General features: G+C 37.2%; 1 protein-coding gene across 1 annotated transcript in view; it reads left to right on the plus strand.

Moving 5' to 3' along the window:
- ZNF438 (zinc finger protein 438) overlaps positions 1-13,789 on the plus strand; it is a 402,160-nt gene that overhangs the window by 63,546 nt on the left and 324,825 nt on the right. The gene's annotated exons all lie outside the window — the stretch shown is intronic.

Below are 13,789 nucleotides of genomic sequence, written 5' to 3' on the forward strand. Positions count from 1 at the left end.
AGTAATAAACCAATATAAAATTCTAAAACTAATTTGAAAGTTGTCCAAATTTTTCCATACAAGCTCAGCATAATCAATAACATTCCAAATAATCCACATAAAGCAACACATAAAGCATACTTTTTGCAATGACAACAAAAACCATAATTTACCTAAGGATAAATCCAACAAATTGTACAATTAGAAAGAAAGTAAAACATTGCCAAGGTAATGAGGGACTCAAATAAATGGAAGAATGTTCAATAAAAGCCATGTTTTGGGATTAGAAGATTCATTATAATAAAGAAGGCAAGTATTTGCAAATTAATTTATAAATTCAGTGTAAAATCCAATTCCATTTAAAATATCATCCCAGTTTTATATAGAACTTGACAAGTGTCCTTAATATTCATATGGTAGAGGAAAGGACAAGAATAACTTAAAAATATTTAAAGAACAAGCTGAGAAAGTGATAATACTTTTGGCAAAATTATGCTGATTAATACAATACAATTTTGGCACAGAGATAGACAAGATGCCCAATGGAATAGAATACAGAGCTCAGTCCCATGCATACAGTGACATTTAATATTTGTCAGGAGTTGTATTACTGATCAGTGGAGTAAAAAAATGATGGTGGAAAAATTAGTTACCAGTATGGAAAAAGAAAACACTTAATTCTTAGTTTATTCCCCAGGGTTAATTAAATACCAAATGTGTAAAACAGCATTATAAAAATTTAGAACATAGCTTTAAAAATGTCATTAAAATTTAAAGATGGAGGGCAGCCCAGGTGGCTCAGCGGTTTAGTGCCGCCTTCAGCCCAGGGCCTGATCCTGGGGACCTAGGATTGAGTCTCACGTCAGGCTCCCTGCGTGGAGCCTGCTTCTCCCAATGCTTGTGTCTCTGCCTCTGTCTCTCTCTTTCTGTGTCTCTCATAAATAAATAAATAAAAATCTTTTTAAAAAAATTTAAAGATGGAGAAAAGAGAGTTCTTTACATACAAAAGCAATCAAGGAAAGAATTGATAAGTTTGACTCCTTTAAAATTATTAAACTCCTTTACAAAAAAAGATACTATAAAATTAAGGTAAAATGCAAACTGAAAGAAGATATTGACAGTGTATATAGTTAACAAAGGATCAGTGACCAGAGTATATCATGGTTGCCAACAAATTAAAGAGAAAGAGAAAGAAAAAGAAAGAAAGAGAACTCAGTAAAAAATAAGCAAAGTATTGTGTGTGGAGGGGGTGAAGAATGAATAACCAAAGCCTAAAGGATCTTTTGGGCAGTGAAAATAGTCTGTATGACACCATAATAATAGCTACATGTCATCATACATTTGTCCAAGGCTGTGGAATATACAATCCTAAGAGAGACCTGTAATGTAAACACTATGGACCTTGGTTGATAATGTAGATAATAGGTTCCTCAATCATAACAATTGTAGCACTTTTGAGGGTATGCTTATAATGAATATGTGGGTGCAGGGGTATGTGGGAAGTCTCTGTACCTTCCTCTCAATTTTGTTGTGAATTAAACTGCTCTCAAAGAATGAAGTATTTAATTTTTAAAAATAGGGACAGCTATATGAGATGGCAGTTTATAGAAGAGGATTGTCTAATGACCAACACACATGAACAATTGTTCAACTTTTGGCAGTAATCAGAAATGCAAAATAAGAACTTGCCATTTCACATTATGAGATTGGAAAAAATATTTAAAAGCCCGACAATACCAAATGGTGACTTGGATGTGCAGCAAGGAGAATTTTCAAATGTTTCTGTTGGAAATATTAATTTGAACAAAATATTTAGAGAATATTTTGACAATATCTAGTAGAGATGAACAAAAGAAAAAGGCCAGATTATCAACAGCAACTCTTCATCGGGGATGGAGAGAGGTGAATAGGATCCAGGAAGAGTAACATAGGAGGCTTGTACAATACTTCTTGCAATACTTAATTTCTTTAAAAAATATGGAGTGATTATGGTAATATGTTAAAATCTGATAAAATGGGATGTACAAATGCATTTTCAATTTTAAACTGTGTACTAATCTGGGCCTATTTATTCAAAATGAGTACCTAGCATGTGCCAAACACTCTTTTAAGAACTGAGAATAGAGCATTGAACAAAAAAGAAAATCTCCAGCTTCATAGAATTTAAGTTCCAGAGAGTGTTTAAAATATTCCATATTTTTCAAAGAAAAGAAAAGACCAAGAGAAAGATAGGAGAAGTGGATAGAACTTTTTTGAGAAAGGTTGGTTGGCATTGTGTAGATTCCAGTTGTGCTTGGTGATCATCAATTTATGGTGGTTAGAAATCTATCCATGAAAACGATTTTCTCTAGTGGAATTGAACTGCCTGATTGCAAACAAGAAGAAGGAGCAACTGGGTTGGTCCAAAGTTGTTTTTGCCAGCTAGAGAAGTGTCATTAAAAACCAAAGGTACTGTGAGGATTCTGGGGAAATGGCAGAATAAAAAGCACAGGAATCTGTGTTCCCACTTAGACAACAATTGCACTGGCAGACTCTCTCCTATGTAACTATTTTGGAATTCTGGGGTCAAGCAACTTCCAAAGGAAAACTTGGACAGTACATTGCGGTTAAGGTCAATCAATTTCGGCTCATAGCATGGTAGTAGCTATACTCCGTATCCTTTCAGCCTCCCCAAACTGGCCCCCCCACCTTCTCTGGCTAGCAACCATGTATGTGTTCCTAAAGCAGCTTGCACAACTTTGGGGAGCCAGGATGGGCAGTAAGAATCCTGTCCTTCAAATACTGAAGATCTATGCACTGATCACGCTGATTGCTGCTCTGACCACAATGTGCAGACAAAGAAGACTCAGCCATTGTTGCAAGCCCCTCCTCCTCTGGCTGAAGTGACTTCCAGGGCATTTAAAATTCTGATGACTCCCCCTCTTTCACTTTTCTCTTTGTCCCCTATTGGGAGCCAGATACTGGAGACTAGAATATTAAAAAGGAACTGCATATACAGGGACCATTAGAAAGTTACCACACATACTCAGGGAAAGGTGCAGCCTCAGAAAAGACCTGAGAAGACCTTAAGTTTATACCTTGGGCTGATCCTCAGCATAGAGACAGCCTATAAAAATCAGAAGAAGAAAGAAAGAAAAGAAAGAAAGAAAGAAAGAAAGAAAGAAAGAAAGAAAGAAAGAAAGAAAGAAAGAAAGAAAGAAAGAAAAGATTAAAAAAAATCAGTGAACTCTGGGAAGGGGAAGAATATGATTTCCAGAGTTATCACTTCATTGAGAGAAAATTTTCAGTTTTAAACAACAAAAACAACAACAAAATCACAAAAAAATATGAAGAAATAGGGAAGTATGATCCATTCAAAGGGGGAAAAAACTGTCCCAGAAGAAAACCAGATGATAGACCTACTAGACAAAGATTTAAAACAACTGTCTTAAAGATTTTCAAAGAACTAAAAAAGATGAGAAAGCCAAGTGAACAATGTGTTAACAAAATGGAAATATCTATAAAGAGATGTAAAATGTAAATAATAAAATTCTAGCTAGCATGTGGAAGCAACATAAGTGTCCAGAGAAGCAAAGTGTGGTATACGTGTGCCATACAATATTATTCAGCCCTGAAAAGGGTGGAAGTTCTGCCACCTGCTGTGGCATGAATGAACCTTGTTAGATGACATTATGTCCATATAGAAGTCAGTGTTGCTTTTCTTGCTCAGTGATTTTCCAGCATGACTTCTCTTTCTTTCCTAAATTGCATTCCTATTCCCACCAAAGTCATGACTCTTTGTATTGGCTACTACAGTATTTCAAAGTATTTGAGACATTTCTCTAAATTTCATACAACCCAAAATGTTCTTTTGTATGGATCACAAGTGCAGCATCCCTTAATTATTTCTCTTTGTCACAAGTGTTATTTAAAAAACCAAGTTTGTCTTACATGAAAACATTATGACCATTTCTTCTTGGTTTAAATCAACTCCAAGGTAACTGGAAAAAAATGTGTTAAGTGAAGTAAACTAGTCACAAAAAGACAAATATTGTACGATTCCATTCACATGAAGTACCTAGAGTACTCAAAATCATAGAGCCAACAAGTGAAATAGTGACTGGCAGGCAGGAACTGGCAGGAGGGAGTATTGGAGAGTTTGTATTTAATGGAGACAGAGTTTCAGTTTTGTGAGATGAAGAAACTTCTGTGTATGGATGGTGGTGATGATTGTATAACAGTGTGAATGTACTTGATGCTACTGAACTGTACACCTAAAAATTGATAATATGGCGAGTTTTATGTTTTGTGTATTTTACCACAATAAAAAAAATGGTGGTGGGAGGCAAAGGGACAAGGGAGTGTACAGTATTTGCAAGAATGTAGTTGAAATAAGGAGTCTTGGAATCCAAACTTGTTGGGAAGGAAATGGAGAAAGTGAAAAAAGGAGAGTTCAAGTTTGGAAGATAGACATTTCTCAGAGGTTGCAATAGAGTGAGTGCTAGTGGGGATACCCGAGCAGGCAAGCTGGAAAGCCAAAGTGCTACTTGGAGAGCTTTGAACTGGTGATTCTTGAGTGGAGCATTTTTCCCCCAATTAATGATATACCCTGGATATTTTTCCATTTCAAAAGTCAGAGTTCTATTTCATCCATTTTGACATAGAATTCCATTTTTCAGATGTATCATAATTTAATTAACCACTTTCTTACTGTAACCAGTTTGAAATTGTAGTAAATTTATTGTTTAAATAAATTATGATCCTTACAGAAATTCTCACCAAGAAGCCTCTGACTTCTTGAAACTGTGGAAAAAGCCCTGTGGTTCCAGAGAAACTGAGACTAAAGGTACCGACTGGCACCCTCCACCCCCACCCCAGGAGGAGGCACAGTCTTGAGGTGGACAGCCTAATTCCACTGCACACTCAAGTCGTGTTGGGAGAGAGATCAGATTATTCCTACTTGCTCATTATTGTATATGAATTACTTAGTTAATTCCACTGCATTTCTTCTATTTTAGAAGAACTGTATCAGGAACTGGGAGTGTTAAAATGCTGTCCACTAAAGAAGGCATAGTTAGATGAGGACATAGGTTACTACAATGTAAAGTTAAATCAGAGGCAGATTATCGTGAAGTGAAAGAAGCTTTGGTGTCAGTGTCCTTCACTTATATGTACTTCTTCTGATGCTCCAGGAGAAACCCTATAAGCATACTTATATGGTCATACATTTTGGTAAACTTTACAAAAGATAATTTTTTTAACTAAGGGTAAACTGTCTCCTTTCCTTCTTACTTTCCCTACTGTTGAATGGCCAATGACATTTTTGAGACTCAGCAAAGAAGTTGTATTAAGGACACATGTAGTTGAGTGTATGGAAATAGATGTATGGGGCTCACAAACACTTCCTTTTAGAATGAACTGATTGCCAGCTGCACCAGTGTAGGAGTGATTTCTACAAACATTAGTGCTGATTCTTTGGGTTCATGGCTTGAAGGTATAGAACAGAGGCTTTACCATGACAGGCCATGTGTAGCACTCAGCCCAGGAAGTAGGTGGGTCCTGGAGGGGATGAAAGGGTCCAAAGTGTATGCAGCCAGAAAAGAATCTGGAGAGTTTTCCCAGTCAGACATGTAGAACTGTAAATGGAGGATTTGGTTCTCAACAGTGCCTGGTTAGAATAGAACTTTCCGAAGTCAGGAATACTCTTAATAACACAGCATAAGAAATTATACACTTGAACATGCACCATCCATTCTTTCTTTTTTGCTGGCAATTGCACAAAATAATAGAATAGAAGTCTTGAGGCACAACCCAGTCACAGTACTACAAAGAGTGAGTCCATCTATATGTGAAGTTGTATGTTCTATTCATTCCAATTATCAACATTAAAAACATGTGACCAGCCATTACAGAAGAAAGACTGAATTGTATTTCCATTTTTTTCTAGAAAATACTACAATTAAGTCACAATAACACGAAAATGTTATTTTTCTAGATTTTGAAATATTGTATTCATTAACTTTTTAAAATCTGATTTTGTTGTAGTTTCTTTGTTCTAAATAAATATGCATTTTTCACTAGGACTTTGTCCTAATCACTTTCAATTATTTTTCCAAAAGAGGTCTCCCCAAATTGTTTAAACTGCAGGACCTACAAACCCAGATCTGCCCCAGTACAAAGTACTGAGCATGATGAGAGAGAGATGAAAGAGGGTCTGTGGGAGTTCTGAGAAGACATTATTCATGAAAGAGATGATCAAAGAAGGGTTTTATCTGAGCTACGATCAAGTGGAAGAACTTGAATTCAGAGATACGGCAAATGACATTCTAACTGAAAAAGCGAATTCTTCATCATAACATTTTTTTAGCCTTTACACACAGTGTAGTTTTTTTTTTTTTTAAGATTTTATTTATTCATGAGAGATACAGAGAGAGAGAGAGGCAGAGACATAGGCAGAGGGAGAAGCAGGCTCCACGCAGGGAGCCCGATGTGAGACTCTATCCCAGGACTCCAGGATCACACCCCAGGCTGAAGGCAGGCGCCAAACCTCTGAGCCACCCAGGGATCCCCACACACAGTGTAGTTTTAATGAGTTAAGCATTTGGCTGTTGCAATATCCTTCTATACTTACATTTGCAAACACATCTTAAGGAAATAAGGTCTTGCTGGAAAGATGATTTATTCACAATGTAGTTTCAATGAGATGAGCATACGACTATTTCCATACACTTCTTCACATATGTTTGCGAACACTTATATCTTTTTATTTATGTATTTATCATTTATTTTTTCAAGTTTTCATTTTAATTCCAGTGTAGTTATCATACAGTGTTGTGTTAGTTTCAGGTGTACAGTATAGTGATTTCAACACTTCCCTACATCACCCAGTGCTCATTTTCATAACTTCTTAATAATTTCTATCCCCAGTTTTCCTCAAATACTCTGGTTGTCATTGACACATCCCCTTCTCTACCTTCACATCCTTTCTGATTCCATATCTAGAAACCTTTACTGCTGGTGTTTTGTGGACATGAGTTCAAGTAACAGATTAGTGCAAACTTGGTGGGTGTGCAAGGACAAGAATTTCTCAGGCTGGATTCTGGGTTGGAGTTCAAACCTAGAGAAATGTAACAGTTCTGTAATGTAGTTTAGGTCCTGTTTCATAAATTAAGGCAAACAGAAATATGACATTAACAAAGCAAACTCTTTCCCCTGTTAATTTAATTATGATATAATTAGTGAACAGGAATTAGAGAAAGTCCTACTTGTGAGCTCTAGGCTGGAGTCTCCCTCATATATTCATGTGAAGGAGACAATCATAATCTTCAGAAGTCATGGGCAAGAACAATTTCTCCTGTGCAGCAGTACGGCCTAGATACCAGCACACAATATCCATGACTTAAGATTGCGTGTGCGTATCTGTGTTTGAGAGAGAGATACACAGAAAGACTAAGAGCAGAGACCAAGACTGAGACAGACCGTGTTCTGTAAAGCTTTGGTAGAGGATCCCTGAAGGAAGTGCCTGGTACTCTGTGTCTACAGTTCCTTTTTTCCCCACCTGAGACCTCTTTTTACCACTGGTAGGCTCAGCCTTCCACAGGTCTGGTGACTCATCATGCAGCTCAGGCCCCTTGAGTTTGGATGACTCAGCATAGAGTAAGCTTACTATAAACCTAGCTGACATCAGCGGGGAGAAGACAGCAGGACAAACATAGACAGTCAGTCCCTGGGGTCTAAGGAACAAGGCTGGAGGCAGATCAAACAGCTGAGTAGTCGCTGAGTCATAGAAGGAAGAACAGAGAGATGTAATTCCTAGAGATGGGAATATGGGAGCAATGAATCCTGACAGTTGACTTCCTTGTTGTCAGGGGCTTATACTATAGACCCTGCTGAAATAATGGGCCATCTGACCAGTCATCTGACCAATCCTTCCCTAACATCATACCTCAGTTCCAGTGACTGGGCTCCTGCTTTGTGCTAATGACCAATCTGCTTTCCATTCACTGCTGCCTTGATTTTCCAGGCCTCTCAGGATTGGTGGCTGAGCTCTAGATTTCTGAGGCATATTATGTGCAGCTAGATGACCAATGCCAGCTTTTCCCGGTGCCAAGATTATTGTATGCGAATCTGGCCAGGCTCCAGTCCCTGCGCTCTACCAGCCTCTTGGGCTTTGGTAGGGACTTTAGTGTTTGCCACTGAATGCAATTTCCTCCTTGCAACTATCCTCCAAGACAGGTATCTGATCTGTTTTACAGGTAAGAAGTCAGAGACTCAGGTTATATTTTGCGTAGGTCCCACAGATGATCACCTTCACTCTACTTTTATTCTACTTTATCCTAGTGTCATGAAATGTGCTTCCTTTGCCATTTGTCAGAATTGAGGATAATAATATCTACATGAATGTTTTAAAGATTAAGTTAAATCCTCAGTATGAAAGTGCCTAATGTTATACTTAGCAAATAGTTTCCTTATTTCATACTATTTTAACTAGTACTTAGAAACCCTGGCTCTGCTGACAGAATTTGGGCTTGGCACATATCTAGTCCAGCACCAGAGCACATAGTAGGTTGTAGTAAGTGTTGGGTGGCTGAATTAATCACTAGTCAATGGAAGCATTTAAATTCCACTTAGGGTTTGTGAAAACCTGATGACCAAACTTACCCCCTACACTGTGCTCCTCTTGACTTGCTTACTATTTGGTTCCATAATCTGAACATTACATATGCTCCTTCACTGGATTTCTCTTCACTGGCAGGTGAGCCTCCTTTAGCTCAACCTCACCTGTCCACAAGAACATGCTTATCTGGGTTGTTTATACCTGTTTACCATATCCCAGGCTCTCCTAGTTTGCCTGTACCTTTTCTTTCCAAGTCACCATCCTGATATTCTGGACTATAGAGGCCAAAGAAGAGGGAATGTGTTTAGCTGTGTGATGGTCCTGAAGGGGCCAGTCTACCGAGATGCAGACTTGTGTAGGACACACACAGTGCTCAGCTGCAGTGTGGTTAGACCCAGGCTGTGCAAGGCCACCTGCTGGCTCAGCACCTTTCCAAATAATTAAGCAATCTGCTAAGAGCCTGGAGTTTGGAATCAGAGAGAAAAAAGCTTTGGATAGAAGTACAAGTAAGAATTCTATAGAATCTTTTTCTGCTAGCCAGCAGTTCCATTAAGGAAATTTATCTTAGTATTTTAGAAGCATGAAGATTTTAGTTCAGTCATAGACACTTCCAGCCATTACTCAGTCTTCAGTCAGCAAATTCAAAGGAAGCTAGGAGGGAAAAACCCAGAGCCCTGGGCCATCTGTAAAGCCTTGGCACAACTGTAGCCATGCCAGGAAGATGCCTGGCCCCTGTTGCACATTTGTTAGGAGTCACAAGAGTAATACCTGGTAATCAAGGCAAAAACTGCCTTTAGTTCTTAATTGATCTCCAAAATTAAGAGTCCTGGAAATGGATAGAGAAGCCCACAGATAAAAAGGTGTCTAGTAAAGAGTGATGCAGTGATGAAGCAATACCCTGGTTTTAAAGTTCTCCTCTCCCATAGCTGGGATCACTGAACAGGCTGCCTGGAGACTAACTTTGCCCCAGGCCCTAAGACCAATTTCATTCCTAATTAGGGAGACTATAGGAAGCCTTTAGGTATCAGTTTGGAGGCTCAGCACAAAGTCAAACTTGCTCTGGTGCCTACTCCGACCTTGCATTCCTGGATCTGGTACTTTATGCTTTTTTGGTCAGTTCACACCTGTGACTCAAAAGTTCCAGGTCTGCAGCCCTATCTTATTCGTGCACACCTGAGCTCTTCCCTGACTCTGCATATTTTAGGACTAGAAGCTTGCCTTGCTATCACAAGAACATGCAAGAATATAGTAAGACTACTCTGTTGCTTGTCCAGTCTAAAGTAGAATTAGCTTGCTCAGTGCTGAAATCCTCTAAGACAGTCTGCTCTGGCCCACTGGATCAGTCAAGTTTTGCACCATAACCCCGCTACAGCTCCATATGTCCAGACCTGAAGTTTGACTAGGCCCTGATCATGAAAGAGTAGAACTGGGTAGATTAATTCATCCGTGCCCAACATTTCTATCTGCATGTAGAAGTCTGGCTTCTAATTCTGCATGCATTCATTCACATCAGCCTTCCAAGACCTTGGTACCTCACCATATGCCTTCATTGCAAAAAACTATCCAGTGAAGGATCTTTAACTGCTGTGAAGCAATAAAAATTTCCCTAAACAATAACTATATAGAGGATCACTTCCAAGACTAAGATTTTGTTATCTCATTTCAGGCATTCTAATTAAATCCTGGAGAAACATTTTACTGCTAATAAATAATCACTGGTTGTAATATGTGTTATTGCTGAGATAATAGGTTCCATCAATATCTATTCATGTTATTGTAACTGGGAAATAAGACCTGAGAATACTACTCTGTGTCCCAGTATTGAGGAAAAACAAATGTTAATTTTCATAATGTCGTGTTTGGTTCAAATTATCTATTCTAAAATATAGGCATGTATTCACCTTCAATATAATGAATTCATTTTTTATCCAGCCACATTTGATTTTGATCAAATTTCTCTCCAAAAAGCCATTTTATATGATAGGACACAGAAAACAAAACAGTCTATGATTTACCAGTTGATAAATAACACATGGAAATATACTAAAAGGGAGTGTTGGGGCACCTGGGTGACTCAGTCAGCTGGGTGTTTGGCTCTTGGTTTGGGCGCAGATCATGATCTTGGGGTCATGAGATTGAGCCCTTTGTCAGGCTCCATACTCAGCATGGAGTCTGCTTGAGATTCTTTCTCCCTCCTTCTCCTTCCGCCTCTGCCCCTTTCCCTCCTCACTTTCTCTAAAATAAATAAATAAAATCTTTAAAAAAGAAGAGTATTGATTAAATCTTTACATTTAAAAAAAGGAGCTCTATAATAAACTTTAAAATTCATATCTTGAAGGTTTAAAAAATCTTAGCTTAGATTCTTATGTGTTTCCTCCCTGCTGGGCTACATTACAGAATGTGTTGATTTTTTAAGTCCTAAACCTTTTATATATTCCAATTTTTAACAAGTATTATCAGCTCTTCAAATGGAAAGTCAAGACCTCTGGTTGACTTCCAAGTTTTGATTTGAGTTTTTAAGCCATAAAATGGGATTGCTGTAAAATTACCTATTTTCCCCCAGTGGTTGTTTTAAAGTTTGATTTTTAAAAAATTCTTCCAAAATAAATTTAGATGGCATGAGACTCATGAAACAATTGATTTTGAGAGAATCTAAAGCTACTCCAAGATTTTTGTTTCTGATTTTGTGATCCATCACCTGTAAAGCCATTTAACTGAGTGAGGGGGGTTAATAGAGAGTGAATTGGCCATAAATAATCAATTTTGTAAAATGGGGCACGAGGGTATCTCAGTCGGTTAAGCATCCATCTCTTGACTTCAGTTCAGGTCATGATCTCACAGTCATGGGATCCAGCCCTGAGTCAGGGCTCTGCTTCAGATTCTTTCTCCCTCTCCTTCCCCCTCTGCTCCTCCCCATTCACATGAGCTCTCTCTTCTTCTCTCAAATAAGTAAATTACATCTTTATTTTATTTTTTTAAAGATGTTATTCATTCATTTGAGAGGGAAAGAGCATGAGCAGAGAGGAGAGTCAAAGGAAGAAGCAAGCTCCCCGTTGAGCAGGGAGCCTGATACATAGGGCTTGATCCCAGGACCCAGAGATCATGATCTGAGCCAAAGGCAGACACTTAATAGGCTGAGCCACTCGGGCACCCCTAAAATATTTTTAAATATTTTTAAATATTTTTTAAAAATGAGATAAAATGTAGTAAAACATAGTTAACTAAAGTTAGATAGTTCCTAAAAGAAACACTAAATCAAGTTACAGAAATTGTGATGTTAAGTAAAAAAGGACCTTGAGTTTGCTGAACTTTGTAAAGAAGAATAGAAAAAGCATTAATAAATGGAAAATCATTTTAAAAGTTTTAGGTTTTCTTTTCATACCATAGGGTAAATTTTGGCTTCTGTACCTGACCACTGCTCTCACTGAAGCAGCCAGGACTTGAAGGGCTAGTATCCCAGAGAAAACAGATATTGAGGACAGGCCATTTCCTCAACATTTGGCATCACCAGTCTCTGTAAAGCATTTAATGGATCGTAAGCTGTGCAGGGCAAAGTATGCGAAATTAAGCAGAAGCAACTGAAACACAGAGTGGAATTTTTGACAGTGTCATGGTGCTTGGGAAACAAAAGTTGGATTTTGGAGTATGCCAAAGGGGAAGGAAGCCCTAGTATACACCAGGCTTTTCCTTGGGATCTCTAGAGGCTGCATTAAGCCTTAGAAAGATTGTAGCTCCATTTCAAGACAACTCACTTCCTGACTGAATTGAACTCATCTGATTGCATTCTGGATACCTCACAGAGGATAGGGGGATAGCTGCTTAGGAAAAAAAATAATAGCACCCAAAGCTATATATTTTTAAATCATAATGTCTATCATTAAATACCAGGCATACTAAGAAATAAGACCCATAGTTACCAGATATGTACTTAAAAATAATAGAGATTATTACGTAAAATATTAAGGAGAAAATTTTACAAAGGTACTAAATCTAAAATGAAGATTAAATGGAAATTCAAAAACAAAAATATAATAATAATGTAAATTAGTCTGTAAATAAATTTTATAATTAACTATAAACAACTGAAGATTAGGAAATGTAAGCAATATGACTAACAAAATTAACCTAATTAGCAGTGTATCTAATAATAATAGAACTAATAATAATAGAACATACTTTTTTCAGGTCATATTTACCAAATTTTATCAAAATTAAGCCTTTGGTAGGCCATAAACAAGTCACAACACATTTCTTTCTTTTTTTAAAATAACCTGTTATTATTAGGTTTTCATGTATTTTTTTAATTGCACTATACATAGATGACATAATATTCAGCCAATTCCAAAGGATTGAAATTACTTTATGCAGTAGAGTTCAATTAAAAATAATCACTAGAAAATTCTTAAATATTTGGAAATTAAGCAATTCATTTTAAAATAAACTTGGGTCAAAAAAAAATGCCAATGGAGCTAAATGACATTTTGCACTGAATGAAAATAAAAATATGGCAGAGCAAAATATGTTGAACGCCTCTAATGCTGTGCCTAGACAAAAATGTACAACTATCAAATCTATATGTGAAAAAATAAGTTTTTCAAAATAGTGATCTCACTTTTGAGCTCAAAAAACCAGGGAAAATAACTCCCAGCAAATTAAACTCAAGAATGTAGGTGGAAAGAAATAATTAAAATATGAGCAGATATTAATAAAATATAAAATGTTAGTATAATAGAAAAAAATCAACAGTGCCAATATTTGGTTCTCTGAAAGACTAAGTTCTCTGAAGGTTGAAAAAGAAAGAAAAAGACCCACACAATCTGTATCAGGAGTAAAAAAGAAAAAAAGGGAGTTACTACAGATCATACAAACATTTAAAAGATAATAAATAATGAAAATACATTTAGGTAAGAAATTTACAAATTTGATGAAATGGAAAATTCCTAAGAAAATACAATTTACAGGATACCTGGGTGGCTCAGTGATTGAGCATCTGCCTTTGGCTCAGGAAGTGATACCGGGGTCCAGGACTGAGTCCCACATCAGGCTCCTCATGGAGAGCCCACTTCTCCCTCGCTTGTGTCTCTGCCTCTCTCTCTCTCTCTGTCTCTCATGAATAAATAAATAAAAATCTTTAAAAAAATACTTGCTAAAAAAAGAAAATACAATTTACCACAATTAATACAAAAAGAAAAATAGAAAATTTGAATATCCATT

This window comes from Canis lupus, chromosome 2, assembly GCF_003254725.2.
Source record: "Canis lupus dingo isolate Sandy chromosome 2, ASM325472v2, whole genome shotgun sequence".
NCBI lineage: Eukaryota > Metazoa > Chordata > Mammalia > Carnivora > Canidae > Canis > Canis lupus.